The following is an 18,778-nucleotide window of genomic DNA, read 5'->3' on the forward strand; positions in this document are numbered from 1 at the left end:
TTACACAAAGTTAAGTCAAACTAATTCTGACCTGTTAGGCAATGGGACTATAGGAATTCATGATATTTCTCTCCCACCCGCCTCCAAGAAATGCAGTTTAAAGCTAGATCAACAAAGTGCTGCTTATTTTTGGTACCGAGGGAGTTAGCTTTTACTGAATAGGTAAGATTTGTTCATGATCTTCTGGCCAATGTCACACTGGAGCAGATGGGTTACTTTTGCAGCAATCAAAAGTTGGTTATAGCCAGTTGTTTCCTTAAATAGATTCACATTACTTCCAGTTTTCCAAAAATTTGAGTAATTTGGACAACTCTAAGTTGGTTCAAAAGTCAACTTCAGTCTGGCTCTTTCCAAGTCCTAGGAATGTATGGCACATGAACTCTTGAGATTATTTTATATTCACACACATGTATGCCTGTACTACAAAATCAGATGAAATGATTACATTTTTTTGTTAAATAATTTTTATGTTCCTTTCATATTAACTAATATGAAGAGATCTATTAGGGAAACAACGTGCATTTCAGGTAGTTTTGAACTGTAGGAAAAAGAAAGAGATGATCCAGTTGTTGCTAAAAGTTTTTGCTTGAACTGGCTATGAGGACGGGGACAGAGGCATGGCCTCCAGAAGGGCAGAGCTCTGGCATGTGTGACAGATCAAACAAGCCAGAGCTGCGACTCCTCCCAGAGAGACACACACTTTCTTTCAGGCTGTTGCCAGCTGGTTTTGCTGTGCGCTAGTGTTAAGCTTTACAGATTGAAAACATCTGGCTTTTCATCAGCCCTGTGTACTCAGAAGGAGAGCAGCAGTGTTAGCTGAAGTAAATTCACCAAATTCTTATCTGACACATTTAGTTGACCCTAATGCCACAAATTGGGGGCATCTCTGAGGACTAATCTTGTTTCCAACTGTGCAACTTTTCACTTCTCTACTTATCCTGGCTTTGGAAGAATCTTGATGTTAAAATTTGGAGGAATGCCTTCATTTGGGAGCGTTCAAAGGCACCATCGGTAACAAATTCTGAAAGGACAGAGTCATTTGCATAGAGGTCAAACACAATGTTTCCTGCAGGAATTTCCTGAATTAGGAAGTTTCAGAACAATCCCATGTAACCAGATGTCAGCAGGTTACCTGCTGACAAAAAGATGGGTGGTTACCTGTTGTTGTATGAGCAGTAGACTGCTAGTATTAACTGATTTTTGATGAAAAAAAACTTTGTAAGCATTAGAAAATTGTATTTTCTAAACACATTTTGATCAGCAATTAGAAATAGTGATGTGACTCGTTTGGTTGGGTTTGCCTTTCGTTTTGAAACCAGTATTTAAGATTTTGTAGCTCATTTTTCTCTACAGCACTTGACAAGGCTTGGAGAAATTCCGAGATTAAAATGTCCCTCCGAATAGTATGTGAATGTTTTTTTAACTTGCAAAGTGGACATTATACAGATAAGTATTTTTGAACGGCAATACAGAAACCAAACTTTTGCTAATTGAATCATAGCTTCCCACTGAGTTAAGAGCTCAGAGCTGGCTGATCAGTGTTTATAATTGGTCTGATGTTGTCATTGGTTTTAGCACTTGAGCTTGAAGTACCTTAAGAAGTTAATGAATGACCTGTTAAAACAAAATCTACTCAAGAAAGTGCCCTTTAAAAGATACCGGTACAAGCCAGGGAGGTTTATAATGTGCAGCAGTAATGTAACACACCTGTTTTGCATGTGTGTGTGTGCGTGTGTGTGTGTGTGTGTACAGCAGCACAATAATCCTATCAACATATTGGTAATTATCCTTATTTTACACTGAGGTTTAGAGAGATGAAGTCATTCACCTCTGGTCACACAGCTAATAATAAGTACCTTTGGTAGTTGCTTTCCTGGTGGAAAAAAACTAGTAGGAACCTAGGGTTACTTAGCCTAGCCCCTCCTTCAATTCTTAAGAGCTCAGAAGATAAGAAGGAAGTAACTTTTAAGTAGCCAGTGTAGTATACCAAGCTCCCAGCTAGATATTCTTCCCATTGCTAAAAATGCTTTAGCCACTAAGGCTTTCCTTCTGTTCTGCAAGCACATTGGTTGTTGCCTCAAGGCCTTTGCATTGGCTGTTTCTTCTTGCTACAGTTGTGTTTTCTCATAATTGGTCTTTGTTTGTCACTTGGGACTCAGCTTCCTTCTCTTTAGAGAGCCTTCTTCCCATTTCACCTCAGCAAAGTTACATCTTCACCCCCACAGTTACTGGGGACCAGCCACTCACCTGTTTCTAGCTACCTGAGTTCCTGCTGCTCTGTATAACAGGGAGTTGTAACCAAAGTCTGGTCTGAAGCATACCTGCTACACTGCCTGAGGGCCCTTTCTCCTCTTTTATGTGCCCCTAAAGGATGTTGTTGAAAACCAGACTCTATCCAATGTGTAATGTGTTCCAGTTTGATGTATGTTGTGATTATTTTAATTGCTTTTTACCTTGAACTTAATCTTCTCCTTTTATAAGCCTGAATTTGTGTTTTGTGTAGACGTGCTGGATGCTTTATTTCAGACAGACACAGCCAAATGCATGGTATTTGGCATGAATTATGTGAGTAAAGTCAAGTCAGGTTATGAACAAATGAGTGCTGAGTTTCTTTTCTGGAAGGGACATTTATTTATTTATCTTGGATTGTTAGAGAGATTTTCCGGACTGTTTTTCTATAATTACTTTGATTAATACTTAAGTGGTATGTTTACATTTCGAGTTGATTTATATGAAGCTTTGCTTTTCCTCCACTGAAATGCTCAGGTATCTCGTGTCACCACAGTGATGGAAACCATTCTCTGTGCTTGGAGCTTTGCTCATGCAGAGGCTTTCTCCAGCTGAGGAATGGCAATGTACCACACATATTTGGAGAAGGGGCAGCAGTCACACAGCTGAAATGTTCCACCAGAGGGCTATCTTGCCAGACCCCCGAGCTATTTATAGATACTTCCACTTCGGGCTCCTGTGACCTGCAATAAATTTTAAAACAGTCTCTAAACTTTCTGCTGTGTGTATGTGCTTGCTGTCAATGAATTCCCTATGTGTTGTTTCTGTGCTCGAAGGGCAGAGAGAAACATTGACATCTCCTCTTCCTATCTTGGTGTTTGCCCCTTGCATTCCTTTCTCTCTTCCTCTGTTCCTAGGGGAAGTGAGGTCTTTTCAGCAGAGGCAATGTGTTTGCCTGGAATTTGGGATGAGCTTACAGATACCATTACCCACTGCCCAGCTTCAGGAAGCTGCCCTCAAGTTCTGACGCTAACGTTTGTTTCTGTCACATCCTAACCAAGTTAATTTATTTATATCTTTGAATCACAATCCATTATCAGTAAAATAATGTACTGGGTTCTTGTTAAAATTATGAAAACATTCTGCAAATTATTAGAATTTTAAATTATTAATTTTTTTTTAGCACCAGTTCCCCCCCCCCCCTTCTACTACAAAGCTTTCTTTTTAGCGTTGGCAAATGCTCATCCCTTTAGTTCCCAACCTCTTTGCCTACAGGTTCAGTGTTTCATGATGAGTGTAGGTGGAGGCAGAACTGGTCCATTTGGTATTGGGATTGCAAGTCAGACAGTAGAAGCCATTTCATGAGCAGCATCTGTGAGGTTTACTTTCATATCCCTCTTTTTCCTTAGGAAAAGTTCTTACAATATAGGTCAGTGTTGGAGATACCATCCTTATGGGTTTCTCTCTTAAACACAGGCATTAAAAGTCATCATCACGTCCTAAAAAGAAAAAGAAGTCAGGTGCAGTGGTGCAACATCAGTAATCTCAGTGGTTTGGAAGTTGAGTCAGGAAGATAGTAAGTTCAAAGCCAGCCTCAGCAACTTAGCGAGGCCCTAAGCAAGTTAGTGAGACCCTGTCTCTAAATAAAAAATAAAAAGATCTGGGGATGTAATTCAGTGGTACAGCACCCCTAGGCTCAATCCCCAATACCAAAAAAGAAAAAGAAAATGTTGGCACCCATGTCTTTGTGGTCTGGTGCAAAGTGGGATGTGGGCTGAGCTGACGTAGTCCTGGAACGTCTTGACCTATTTTAATCTCCCCTTTACTGCTGAAATTTGAGGATTTCCACTTACTGAGCTTAGATTTATGAATAAAAGAAACCAACTTGGCTGTAGGTAATTATGTTAGAGGAAAGTTTATTGGTGTCAGTGTTCATTTTATTAGAGAAGGTTCAGCTTATTCATGGTGCATCTTTTATCTCCTTTGTCTCCGTAAATGCAGTTTTCAGAAGTATGCAGCCAAAAATGCATTGTTCCCTTCTGTCAAATGTAAAACTTTTCACATTATTTTTTTTTTTATGGTGAAGTCAGTAGAAAATACACCTGCCGACATTGCTATGTATTACTTTATGCTTTATTCTAATAGTAGGTCTCACGACTTTGTGCAAATTACTTTGTAAGGTCAGAAACATTGAAGAAATTAGAATGGCTGAGGGCTAGAAGTCCCCAGCAGGGAAGGAAAGACTGTGTGCAGCAGAGTCCTTGGAAAGGGCCAAGGAAAGCAAAGACCCTCACTTCCTGGTGTTACTCTGGTAACTGGAAGGGCGGATATGTGTGGTGCAGACATCAGTGTATAAAGTGACTCTGATGTGCCCTGACTGGCAGGGCTTCTTGCCCTTTCAAGGGAAGACCTTGATCTTGTATTCTCCTAAAATGAGGTGGTCTGAAAGTGGGTCTTACGTTCTAATTGCCCAGTGGGTTGAGGTTTGGGGACAATAAGTAGATATCAAGGAAAGGTCAGGCTTGAAAGAAGGCAACCCAGTGAGCAGACCAAATCAGAGAGAATGAAGGACAACTTTTCTTTTTTCTTCTTTTTTTCTTTTTTAAATTACTTTGTCTAAGGTAGAGAGATACTTTCTTAAACATTTTGAAATCTGGTTGAGGCATACTTGTCAAATTGATTTGGGACGTATTTCTCTAATCTTTTATGTTATTTCATCAGATAATGAATGAAAATCTCAGCTGCAAAAGAGGTTTAGACCAAGTACATTACTAAGGCAGAGAATAATAGCACAGGAGCAGTGACAGGAGGTGAGGAGGGATGGGTCAGGGCAGCGTGCAGCGCTTGTGCTATTTTCTGCTACCTTCAGTGTCTGCTGGGTTATGGTGCTATTTGAAATGTATTTAAAATATATATCCTTTTGCTAGGTTCTTGCTTTCAGTGCACGTGCTAGCCTTACACACACAGTAGCCTTATTTTTTATTTTTATTTTTGCTGTGCCAGACGAGCATTCTACCACCAATCTATGCCTCCAGCCCCTTAAATTTTAATATTTATAATAAAAGCAAAACAAGTAGCATAGGTTCCTTCAACGAGAGGGTAAATCTTGCAGTTCAAACCCAAAAATAGACTTTCATGCACGTACACTCACACTTTAACGAAGGATTTAAAAGGGTAAAAATACCCTGCCCAATTGCAACTCACTCACTTCCCATGAACAATCCTGTAACCAGGGAAAGCCCTGTGAATTCAGTTGTATTGCCAAGGATTTTTATAAGCTGGCCCTTCCCCATAGCATGGCTTACCCTTGGCAAGCTAACTTTTCTTTTTCTATTTTAACTGCAGTCATTTTCTGATCTGATTGCACCAGCCTTTGTCACACCTAAGTCCCTTACCCCAGCAATCTTGGCCTCTTCTAAAGCCTGTGATGGTGCCAAAGATGATGATTGGCAAGCCTGGGATCAGGGAGTGGAGGGTGTGGTCGACGGTACAGGTGGCAGGAGCTGCCCCAGAGACAGCAGCGACACCATTGGGGCCATTATTTTGGTTGGAAATACGTAAGAAAACCTTTCCTCAAAGTGGAAACAATAAACAAATTATCTACTTCCACCATCGGCTAATTGCTGCTGTCTCTCAATAAACAAGTGGATTTTTCACTAATAAGCACTTCCACCAATCTCCTCTGCTCTCTGCCCTCCCTCCATTTCATTTATGCTCTCTTCAGTTTTTCTTAACAGTACACTTAAAGTCCCGTTTTTGCATCCTCTTGACTTAGAAGTCTATGTCTGTCATTTGATTGCAGGACAGGTATTTTTAATTGAAATTAAAATTAGATTGATTCAACTCTTTATTTTCTTGGTTTTAATAAATCAAAGAAGGGGAGTGACAATCACAGCAGCCCATAAGCATATAAGATTTTAGTAGAATAATAAGAGCCTCCTTTTTAAGAATAATAGCACCTTATTTTAAAATCAATTCAATTCAAATTAGAATGATGACTTTAGTCAGTCCAAAAATATTAAATTAATCTTTAGAGTAAAACATTAGCTAAATATTTTATTTGTTCTTTTTAGTTATACATGACAGTATAAGGAATTTTTACATATCATACATACATGGAGTATAACTTCCCATTCTTGTGGTTATATATGATGTGGAGTTTCACTGGTCATATACTCATATATGAACATAGGAAAACTGATTCATTCTACTGTCCTTCTTATTCCTATCCCCCTTTCCTTCCCTTCATTCCCCTTTAAATATTTTATTGACCTTCTATTTTATGTATTTGTGCACAGTTCTCAACCAGTGTATGAAGAATGCTCAGTGACTAAAATGACCATTTGGAAACTGTCTTAATACAGTAACAGGAAGAAAATGGTCTGAGTATGATGAAATAATATAGGAACTTAGACTCCTGCTTAGCAATATGAGGGAATTTGAGCCCATCAACAGTTGGGGACTGAACACTTAAATTGTTAATACAATTGTACTTCAAGATTCCCAATCATCCCATAAACTTGATTGTTTTAAATTTCTTTTCCTATATCTCACATATTATTCACTCTATAGTCCTTTTAATACAAGGAAATTAGTGGCTTTATTAGGCTTCTTAGAGATCAGAATGTTCACTTATAAATTGTCTAATCCTTGAATGTCTAAATAAAATATCCTACTGTTTGCCTAAGGAATACTTTTCCCCAGGTGAAAATAAATTTTATTTTATGTGATAGTGATGATGAAATTGCTTAGTATGCTTTTTTTGAATCAAAAATTCATGTAGACAATTTAAATGTGCAAGTTTATGATCGAGTCTCTGGGGCCCCTGCATTGGCATATGGAAGCATATTTAAGTTTATTTTTAATTTCCTTTATGGCTGCTGTGGTTTCTTTTGGTTTAGACATATGCACCAGCACACACACACACACACACACACACACACACACACACACACACAAAATATACACAGGGCTTTCCCAAGTTATCAAGACAATTTTCTCAATGAGCTGCAAAACCAAAATTAATATCTTTCTTTAGAGTCATCAAGGACAAAAGCACATCATCTGCTGTCTCTGCTCGATGCTTAACTCTCCTCTGAGTTAATGTGGATTTTGTTTATATAAGGATGCATGATTAGGGGAAACTAAGCAATTCTTTTTTACCATGTGCAGTTAAATCCCATAATGTTCCGATTTAATTAGTTTTCATCATATAACGAGATGCAACCAGATTGATATAATTAATAATGATGATGCTAGTAATAACTTCCACATTATATATACCAGGAACTCCAAGTGTCAAATTAAGCATTTGTATTGTTTTAAAAATACATTGAATTTTAAATTAATTTTGAAGTGAAATTTTATTATAAATAAAATAAAATTATTTGATGTTGTCTTTCCTGTGATAATTTAAAAGGTAGCTCATGTTTTCAGTATCATTCTTTTTCCCTAATAAAATCCTATATAGAAACTTAGTATACATCATTTCTCAGCTTTTTGGCTTAAGATTAAGTGAAAACTTATTAAACTGATCAAAATGATCTTATTTGACTGGTATATATTTATTTTAAGGTCAAAGCAATTACATTTATTTATTCTTAACATTAATCTTTAAGGTATTGAGGCATGTCTGTGGAATCTTAGGATTCTGCAAAGCATTGTTTGGTAAACCTCCACTTACTGGACAGCATCCAGGGTCTTTGATATGATGATTTCCTCACTTATCCACAAACCTAAGTTTTTATCTGAAGTTATTTCTTTTACACCAGCCAGTCAGGTTGACTTGCCATATGCTAAACATCAGGATTTCATGATTTAACATTCATAATCCAGAATGTCTCCTATTCTTTCTTTATGCATTTTTTCCCCAACGTTTACCACGTAACCCAAGCATTTCTTTCTTGTTGTAGGTACCATTTCATAACATTTCTCTCTCTCTCTCTCTCTCTCTCTCTCTCTCTCTCTCTCTCTCTCTCTCCTCTCTCTCTCTCTCTCTGGTGCTAGGGATTGAACCCTGTGGACTTTGTGCATTCTAGGCAAGAGCTCTATCACTGAGCTACACCCACAACCCTACTTCATAACATTTCTCATATTAACATCCTTGGCTCTGCAAACTATTTAACTGCTTATATGTATGCATCTTTTTTACCATCTAGAATACAAATTTCTTTTGTAAAATTAAAGAAAAAACATTTTCACCATCCTCAAACTTAGCATAGCAAAGGACTAAAGCATATATTTGCTAATTCTTCCAAAATGAATTTGTGAGTAACATCTTTAAAAAAAAAAATCTGTTTGGAGCTTCCCCAGTAGAAAAAAATGGCATTTAAGTTTGTTTCCAGTTAGCCCTATATGAGCTGGAGCACATTTTGCTAGGGAAGCATTATTAGGTTTGATGACATACTTGATGCAGAAATCTGCTTTTGTGACCAACTGGATACCTCACTGATGTGGGGAGGTGCTTCCTATCCTTGCCTGAGGGGAGCATCAGAGTCTAGGGACAGCTTCCTTGGTCTCTGGTCTTGGCACTTCAGCTGGGGCAAAACTCAAAGCAAGTATAAGAGATGATAGGATTCTTGGAGCCACATCATCCTGTGGACCTTCTCTTTGCCTGTGAAAAAGAGGACCCTTTGTGTTGGGCTTGGCCAGGTGCTCTGACATGAAACATAAGGGCAGTGACAGGGTGGCCTCTTCAGTGGTAAGTGTGTGAATTGGTTTCCAGAAGCTGGAAGTGACCTGCCCTTAGAGAGGCAATCAAATATGTCTTCCTGTTAAAAAATCGAGAGTGATGGTTTGGAAGTTGGAGGGTTTGATGAACACTTGTTCTTGTTTTGCTTTCATGGTGTGTATTTGTGTGTGTGTTGGCGGGGGGCACACAAAAGTAAGCTGCTTCTTACCAAAGAAGAAAGTAATAGCCTTCTTTATTATAACAAGAATCCTGTAAAGGGGCATAGATAAAAAATGGGCCCATTCAACCCCTGGGGGAGGAAAGAGTTTTCATCTTTTTATCAGGCCTTGTGGATAAGTAGTAAATATTTTTTCAGAACATTAGATGTCTCCTTACCCAGTTCCGACATCTGCCCCTGCCTTCACCCCCCACCCCAGTTAACAAATAGAACTAGATTTATTACAACAGCATGAGTCCTAGCACTGTAGAAATGGGTGCTTGTATGGTCTTGAAACATTAGAGGCTGAGGTTTGTCGGTAGCCTCTATGGCTATATGGGGTGTGCAGTTTATTTCAGAGTATATTGAGGGACTTTGGGGTGCTGGAAAGGAAGACGACTCTGTCCACATTCTCACAGAGATTAAGATCTACTTGTGAAAACAAGGCATCCATATGTGCAAAATTAATCATGCAACAGGACTAGATGATTCCTAACTAATTAGTCATGTGGTAAACAAAGAAGTGCTTGAATTCAAAACAGGCAATAACTCTGATGTCTGAAGTGATTTGGAAGATTTCGTGAAAGGATTCCCAGTTGGAGTAAAATATAAAGTAGTAGCAGAGCTGGTAGTGATGAATATTTACTGTTTCTTATTTGTTTTCTCATTGTTCATATGTACTAATGAATGCATTACTCATTACTTCTAATCAGTGGATATTGTTATGTAAATTTCACAGCAATTATCTATACCTTTTTAGAAGGAAATTTTAATTCCTATTTGTGTAATTTTGCTTGGAATTTTTTTGGTTGCCAAATAAATAGGAATCTCAGGAAACTTGAAGCTATGTACCATAGTAAAAAGGGACTTGCATAGTGAACTGTGACATGTGGCATAGGTGACCTCAGTCCTTGCTACTGAAAGTTTGGTCAATGAGCCAGCAGTATCAGTACCACTTGGGAACTTTTTATAAATACAGGATCTCAGATCCCACCCAGGCTTGTTGAATCAGCATCTGCAATTTTACAAGATCCCTAAATAACACATGTGCTCATTCCACCATAGGAATCACTTGTCCCTGTTAGGCACACTAGTATTAGTGTCCTGTTCTATCCTGTTCGTTTTGGAACTTTTCACAAAATTGTGAAGGTTAGTGTTTAATCACTGTATGTGCAGTTTTCTCTGAATGTGACACACATTATTTCATAGAGTGAAGTTTTATTACATGGTGGATGAGTGATTCTGCCATAGTTAAAAGTTACGTGAATACCTAAGCCATTTTCCCAGCCCTTGGAGTTTTTCAAAACTCAAGTCATGTTTTGGAAAACACTATTTTCCCTTTTATATCAAAGCCCATATGCATTCAATTTTGTGGGAAATTTAAGCCACATGTTTCTGATTCATTTACACTTAACCCTTGAGAAGGTTGTGTTACAACAGCAATCGCCTGTCCAAAAATATCTCAGTCTTTTAGTAAATCCTTTATAAGGGCAGAGAGTTGGAGAAGAGAGAATGGAGAGAAGTCAATGGCAGACTATCGAAAGCTGGGGTCTGGGTTGAGGACTCTGAATCTGGAGTCAGGTCTGCGCAGATGCTAGGTGCAAACCACTTCTTTTTACACATCTATGGCAGAGGTGAGGTAGGATGATGATACAGATTCCTGTATTGAAAACAAACAGGGCATGCGTAAACCATGAAGCACTGTCAAAATCCATAGTTTTACCAAGCACATGTTACCATTTCTCTCTCTTTCTTGTACAAGTTGTACTCTATCACTTTGAAATTTTGGGGTTTTGGCCCTTGTAAAGACCTTGTCCAAATTTATTGTTAGCCAGCCTCTGAGCACTGTTGACAAAGGGTGAGAGACTTAACTACTGCTCATGATCCTGGGAAAGCCTGAATGGGTGACGAATTAAAGCAACCTTGATTATCTTTACTTTGAGTGTTTTAGTTTGAGCTGATACATAACTAGAGAATTTTTTTAAATCATTAAGCTTCTTTTTGGTGAAGCTTAAATTCTTGTTTGTCAAATCAGACGTTCAACCTGACAACTTTTCTTGATTGATGGATGGTATGTATAAATATATGTTTATACATATGAGAATATATGTCATAGATAAAGAGTGAGTGTTTATGGTGGAAGAAAACAATGATCAAATTAATCCTGTTTTCTGTTTAGACATCAATCCCTAAATATAGTGAGTTTGTTTAAATAAGATGACATGGCTTGATTGCAGCTTTTAGTAGCCATTGGTAAATGAAAGGGCATTTGAATTCCATGTCTAACACATTATTCCAGGGAGCCAACAAATACATATTCATATGACAGATGCACTAATCAAGGCTGAAGGTCTTACTTAAATATTTTTAAAAGCAACCTTGGCACTAGAAGGCAAATACAACTCCAGCCTAGATTGCAATTTTGCCAGTTTTCCCCTTGCTATCAGGATTTTTCATGCTTCCTCTGTGTTGTGGCATGCAATGCCCTTAATCATGCCATACCCTTTATTTGAAAGGAAAGCTTTTTTCCTTCTCCACCATCAGCTGCCTCTTTCCAGAGCCTTCCCTGAGCCCCTTGGTCCAGGGTCAGTGTCCACCATCTGTGCTTCCCACATGTTCCAGGCTCACCTCTATCCTAACACTCATCACTCTGGCATATAATGAACTGTTTACGGGCCTTTCTCCCCTAGGGTAGCCACTCTGTTTTGTGCAGCTCCATCCCTGCCGCTTAATTCAGATTAACCACTCAATAAACTTGTTAAATGAGTAAACCCATGACTTTTAGAGTATCCTAAACCAGTTCTGAAAAGCTAAACATCTCACAATGCCAAACTTGAGCTTGTGGATTGAGTTTATTAGGGATTTTTGCAAATGAATCTTATGTTGTAGGTTCATATCACATAGTAGCCGAACCTTGCTTCTCTGATCCATAGCCTCGGCTTCTCTTTGCTGGCCAGGGAAACTGTGAGAGAATATGGTAGCTTGCTGTGACCATCATCACTACAGAAAGAATCTCCAGCAGATGGATCCAAAGAAGCCTTATGCAGTCGCTGGAACTTAGTGCAGGGTGGTTTCTCTGAGGTCAGTGTGCTCCATCCCTCACTCCATTCTTCAAGTTGTTGAAAATACATCCCGGATTTAAAGACTTTCACAGATGATGTTCTCATAGCTTCTTTCTATAACCTGTTTCATTATTCGTTTAATAAGTCTTGCTGTCAAATGTATTCTTTTTCTTTAATCTAAATCCCCAAATGCTCATTTTTCTACATTTGGTCCCCAAGTAGAGAGAGGGAACAGCTGGCCACCTCAGTTTTTTTTTCTCTATCCATCCCTTGGATCATGTATCATCTCCTCAGGGTTTTCAGAAGTTTCTCATTATATTTGTGAGTAAAACTAAGACTTGAACTTTCAACCCAAGTTTATCACCAGAATATCCAGCTTCCGTTGTCACCCTGCTCTCCTGCTCCCTGCCCTCCCAAGCTATTTTCTGTTTCTCTTTTGTCACCATCATGGGAAACTGAACTTATTCTGTGCATTTGGTCTACCTCCACAGTTGTCAGCTTCTTGAAAGTAAAGATTGCAGGTCTCCTCTTTGTATTTCCTGCCCATAAAATTTCCTAGCAGCAGTGGCTTCCCTTTACATACCTAGCCCAAGTTTGAATTGATCAAGAAATGTAGCCAGTAGACTTAATTCCTACTGAAGGGAAAGTCTGTATGTAGATAGAAGAGGCTTTCTAGAAGAAAAAATGTCAGCACCAAAATATAATGTGAAATGCTGATGTGGGACTGAGAGGACTCTGTGGTGTGCATTGGAGAGCTCTCTGTATACCAAGAAGGCAGTAGATATTCCTAGGTAGCGGTAAAGCATGTTCCATTAAGCCATTTCCGTGGTGCAATCCAATATAGGAAGTGGATTTGTTGGTATTACAGATAATTAGGATAACAGTTACATCAATAATTACTGTGAAAGGATTTTGTATGGCATAATTAATGCCCTCAAACTATTTAGATATTCTTGGATGAAAGAAAATACAGAAGTGGGAATTTTGGTGTTGAAAAGACAAAAGCAAACTGTTTGAAATATGTTACCAAACATCATGTTTTATGAGCACAGATTGGCAAAACATCAGGACACAGCTGTTGATTATAGATGCTCTTTTCAGAAACTACCTCGGAGCCAATGAACCCTGCACAGGGAGAGCCTGTCAGGACAAATCAGAGCCAGGCTCATCAGCCTCGTGATGACTTACCAAGTGTGAGGCTGTCCTGAAGCTTTCCCCAATGTCTTAGGAAGGATATGGCTCAATGGAACCACATAGCAATGTGTGGGCTTGAATATTTAACATTGAAATCAAGCTTTGTTAAGATGTGTTGATTCTGCCCACAAACATCCTCAGTTCTCAAGATTAAAGGAAAAAATTAAATTTTTAAAAAATTAGAAAGTTATTTTAAAATTAGAATTTACTATGACATTTTATGTTAATAGATTTTTTTTTTCAGGGATAAAACACCCTTTAAATAAAGAACGTAGCAAGGGGATTATCTACTAAGCTTTCATATCAAATACAAAAATATTACTAAGTAACTATTTCGGAAACTACTAAGTTTATCAGATTTTAAATTATTAACAGTTTTGTGGGAGGAGGCATTGTTGAATAAAATATTAAAGTTTCAAATCTCAGACTTCTTTTGTCTACCGGAGCTATAAAACAAGGGAAGCTCACATGTTACATATGTATCAAACATCCAACCTTATCATTAAGGAAAAAAAAAAAGAGAAGAAAAACCCCACATCAAGCCAGTTACTAGTGACACGACCTTTGCTCAGAAAGATCCATGTTTCAACATAACACTCCTGCACCCCTGGGAGCAGCAAAGGGCAGAGGGCAGCCCTTTCTGTTAATGGTAGTACATGATTTGGGGACACAAGGTCAGTGGACATTTCAATTAGTACCAAGAGTCAATCATTGTACCAAAGGACATAAATAAGTAGCTATAAAAATAATTAAATTATAAAACAAATTAGAGATTGAAAAGTCTTATAAAACCACCTTTTAGTACTAGAGACATGATGAAGTATAAACAAGTTATTCTGCATAAAGGTGGTAGAATCGTTTATAATACATAAAAGTTACCCTTAAAAGACATGAGGTCTTAAAAGATGTGTGGTTCTGCTTTCTAATTTTTTTTTTTCATTTCAGATGTTCTTTATATTTACCTGAATATTGCCGGCTTTGCATTTTGTGCTAGTAACCATGGGGCAGTAATTTCTTGACGCGAGATTTTTTGGTCTTAATGTATGGTATTTCTTTAGAGAATGAAAAAGTCTTATCATTTGTGGAGTAACTTTTCACGAACTCCTCTCAGCGCTGTTCCTAGTGTAGGCTGTTACTACTGAGTGGGCATCTCTGGTAGCCTCCTTGTGCATGGCACAGCATGCACTGGCCCCACAACCCACCCCACAGCAACCTAGCCCATCACGTTCTGCTGGCAGGATCAGGTGTTGATGGTTAATGTCCCTGGGCTGGTCAGTATAATTTTGGGCTAAACATACTTTATCGTCAAAGCTTTTGGACGTAAGTCCAGATAAAGTAGGTAAGTCCTACATAAAGAATTTTTAGTGAACAATATAAAATGGGCCATTGTGGGTAGTGGGAGATTTTCTTGGCAGGTATAGCACCAGACAGACACAGGCCTTTAAGCAGCAGAAAAACTGAGCCTGACACCACAGCAGGTGTAAATCTTCAGTGATATGCCAGGTTTACATTGTTACTGCCCAAACAAATTGGTCATGCTTATTTTATTTGTTCTCACAAATCACTCTCTTAATTAGTGTGATAGTTTTGTTTTGCAAACAGTGGCTCCAGCAGAGTGTATGGTTTCAGATGGGATATTGAGAATGTTAATATTGAATTATACCAGTCATCCTTCCTTAACTAGAAATGGAGTGAAAACCCAGCTTAGAAACATCTTTAAGGTTGAGTTTTAGTTTGTATTCCTAAAAAAATAAATATTTAAGGAAGATTATAGGTTGGGTTCTGTGTGTGTTGTGGGGTGTTTGCATAGTGTTTTGTGAGTGGACTTTCTCCCTAGAGGAAGGACGGGCCTCAGGCTGTCCCAGCCAGGGTTTAGAGTCCTTGAGGCTTGCTAAGCTCTTTTTAATGCAAGTGAGAATTCTGGTGTTTCCATCTGTCAGAGTCAAATGTAATTTTGCCTTGAGACTCAGGGATAGAATCAACATCCGTCAATACTTAAGAAAGAGCATAGTCCATATTTTGGAACACACAGGTTTACTGCTGAAATTTTATTTTCAATTAATTTCCCCCAATACGACTACTTTTTCAAAGTTTACTGTTTTATCAGCAATAGAGTGATATCCCTTATTCCTGCTTCATACCTGGGAATCCAGTTCATCAAATTTGAGGGAGGGGTTAGGTAAAGAAATTTAAAAGTTACTGATTTAAAGACAGGATGATGATAGCATTAACCACTAGAGGGATAATGAAAGCAGAGGAAGTTTGGAGAAAGACACTTCATATTTGTATATGTGTATGTTCAAAATATTGTCAGCAGATTCAGTTGTGATATCCAGAAGGCAATTTGAATTATGGATGGGTTTTTTAGGAGACCTGGGGATGTGGATTCTTCTCTATGAAAATGGTCATTGGCATCATGGGCTGGACCAGCCTATGGGTGGAGCAATCAGAAAAAGAAGAGATGAGCGATAATTTTGGGAACACCTCATAAACGTGGAGAAATAATGTTTTAGTTGAAGAGAACCAGAGTGTCAATTTTTGTGAGAAATATAGGAAGGCCAAGAAGTCACTCACTGTCTTAAGCTGTTAGGAAATCATCTGAGAATGCAGGGGAGCTTCCACAGTCAATTTACTGGGTATTGAGAAGTCAGTATGAGGTGAGGGAGCGAGCATAATTGACTCACATGCTGGTATAGAATTGTGGAGATGGAATTTGGTATTTATAACTGGATTGAATAGGAAGGCCCAGAAAAGGTTATTAAGCTGAGATAAATCAACAGCAATGGAGGGAGCATTAGTGATATAAGAGGAAAATAACTCAGGGAGCAAAGTCCTCATTGCACATCCAGAATGAGCAGGGGTGGAGAGGAGGGAATGCAGGCAGGTAGTGGTGGAGGTTGTGATAATAGACAAAAAATGGTGTTATCCTTGTGAAAGAACAAGAACAGGTTTTCCTTTTGGAGTACTGTAAAGCTTGTCTCCCCACAGCACCTTGCAACACGCTAGATACTCAGTAAATTTCAGTAAATATATGGGTCTAGCTTTTAACATTTCTAACCACCTTGCTTTAAATATAAGAATAATCTGGCTTGCTGGATATATGATAGAGACTACAGTAAAATTTGGGATCTGCAAATTTTAAAAGGAAGGAAGTGGAAAAGATGGAAAGTTTGACAGTACTGAAGGAATGAAGGGATAGATGAAAGGCTCCATGTAAAAGTTAAAGAATTGAAATTTAGTGAGCTTATGAAAGAGCAGCCTGGATAGAGACCTAGTTCATTTTCTCAGAAACAGTCTTATGGGAATGAGTGTGACAAATTTTTCCTCATTACTTTAAAGGCTCAAATGAGGAGAAATGTGTTTAAATTTAAAAAAAGAGAAATATATATGCATATATATAATGTATCTGTAGATATAATACAGAATATACTGTAATATATAATATATGATAATACAAATACTCCTGTAATATATATAATTATAATATCTATATCCAGTCTGTATCTTAGAAAGAACTTAGTGAAATATTTAGGGTAGACTTCAAATAGGCAATAGAGACTCTTAAGGGGGAAAAAGTGTATTATCTCTTTTAAATATCTTTCTTTCAGTTGACTGAGGTCAAGGGTCAAGGCCAGTTAATATCTTGAGACCCTTCCCAGTAAATAACTTCATTATTATTATGAATGAATTTAGAAATGCTACTGCTTGACTTTTTAATTTTCAGAGAAGTCCTATGAATATAAAGAACACTGTATGTTCGCTCACGTGTGTGTGTGCGCGTGCATGCACAAATGCGAGGAAAACTAAAAGTAGTTCTTAATGACTTTTGAAAACAGTTCCACTTCATATACAATTTAGTTTTGGATTCTTTGTGTGCATGTGTGTGTGTGTGTAGTCCTGGGGATTGAACCCAGGGCCTTGTGCATGTGAGGCAAGCACTCTACCAACTAGCCCCATCCCTTTGGATTCTTTACGCACAAAGTACGAATCATTTTTACCGTGGCTCTAAAATCTGTCTATGAATGTTGTCATTGGAATTTGCTCCAGTATTTCTCAGAGTAGAAAAAGAAATTACTGGTCTTGGAGTCACGCAGACTTCTACTGATGATCTTGGCTATTGCTGTCTGGCATTCTCAGATATTGCAGAGAATAATTCAACAAGTGCTATTCTTTATTGGCAACTTTAGAATATCCTTTCTAGATTCTTCAGAAATATTGTGCCATGTATTTGTTATAAATATATTCTTATGGTACTGAATCTCTGGAAATTGCCAATCTTGGTTAATTCCTAGAGATAATAAGAATGAGGGAGGTTGCATTCAGAAGTTATGCGCAGTTACTCATTGCAGAAGTACAGGTGATGGGCTTCAGCATGTTTAATGTTAGCAACTCCATGAAGAGTTTGAGATAAACAGAAGTTTTCCCATTAATATTTCAAAGTAGATCCAAAACAGAAGAAATGTTTTTTCATGAACCCTTCTTTATCTAGTGTCTCTTTGTTTTTAATTCCCAGTCCTCTACATAGCAACTATTTATTTTTCTGCTTTAGGCAAAAGTTATATTACTGATTTGCTGTTCATTGTATTCCAAAGTAGACCTACATGTGTGGTATTTTAATTCACTATTATTTTGTCCATGGTTACTCTTGGTGAACTTATAATAACAATTGCTTAAACTAACAAATGGAATATTAACCCAGTTTGGTTACATTGTTCCTGGTTACCTGTTTCCCACGGGTGTTTGCTGTATTCACGCCCCTTTGTGTGAGTAACAAGAATCCATGACTTCAGAGTATTAATGATTCTCCCTGTCTTCTTCCTCCACAATCTCTGCTGCTAAGCATCCGTGATTCTCATTCTGCCATCCCAGTCACCCTCCCACAGTGGTGCTTGAGCAGATCAGATCTTACTGAAATTCTCTAACAAGAGGGTCTGCAAGCTCTGGCCATAGACCAGATGCCCCACAGTATTTGTTCATTCCTGCTTTGCCTGTGGCTGCTTTTGCACTGTGAAAGGTAGGGTTGAATAGTTGAAAAACAGGCCCATAAAGTTGAAACTTAAAAAAAAAAAAATTGCTAGCAGCTCTTAATTCCATTGTAAATTATTTTGTCCTTGCGTCTCTCTAATATAAGTTTCCACTTTTCTCGTTCTTCTTCAATAGTTGGGCATCCTCAGTCTCAGCCAAACTGGCATTCCTTTTTTTGTCTAACTACCTCTTGCCTGTGCTGATTTTTTTTTTTTTTAAATCTCACACCCCTTTTTCATCTTTTTCGAATTCTGCTTTCAACATATATACTACATCACCCAAGAAGTCGTAATCTGATTCTCTGTTTAGACTGTAAAGGGGGTAGGAGCACAGGCTTCTCCCCCAAACTTACCACCCTAGATGAAGATTCATCCCCTCCCA

The 18,778-nt window shown here is 38.2% G+C and overlaps 1 protein-coding gene across 21 annotated transcripts in view; it reads left to right on the forward strand.

Moving 5' to 3' along the window:
- Positions 1-18,778, forward strand: part of PARD3 (par-3 family cell polarity regulator) — a 685,332-nt gene that overhangs the window by 618,276 nt on the left and 48,278 nt on the right. The window lies entirely within an intron of this gene.

This window comes from Sciurus vulgaris, assembly GCF_902686455.1.
Source record: "Sciurus vulgaris genome assembly, chromosome: 12".
Taxonomy (NCBI): Eukaryota; Metazoa; Chordata; class Mammalia; order Rodentia; family Sciuridae; genus Sciurus; species Sciurus vulgaris.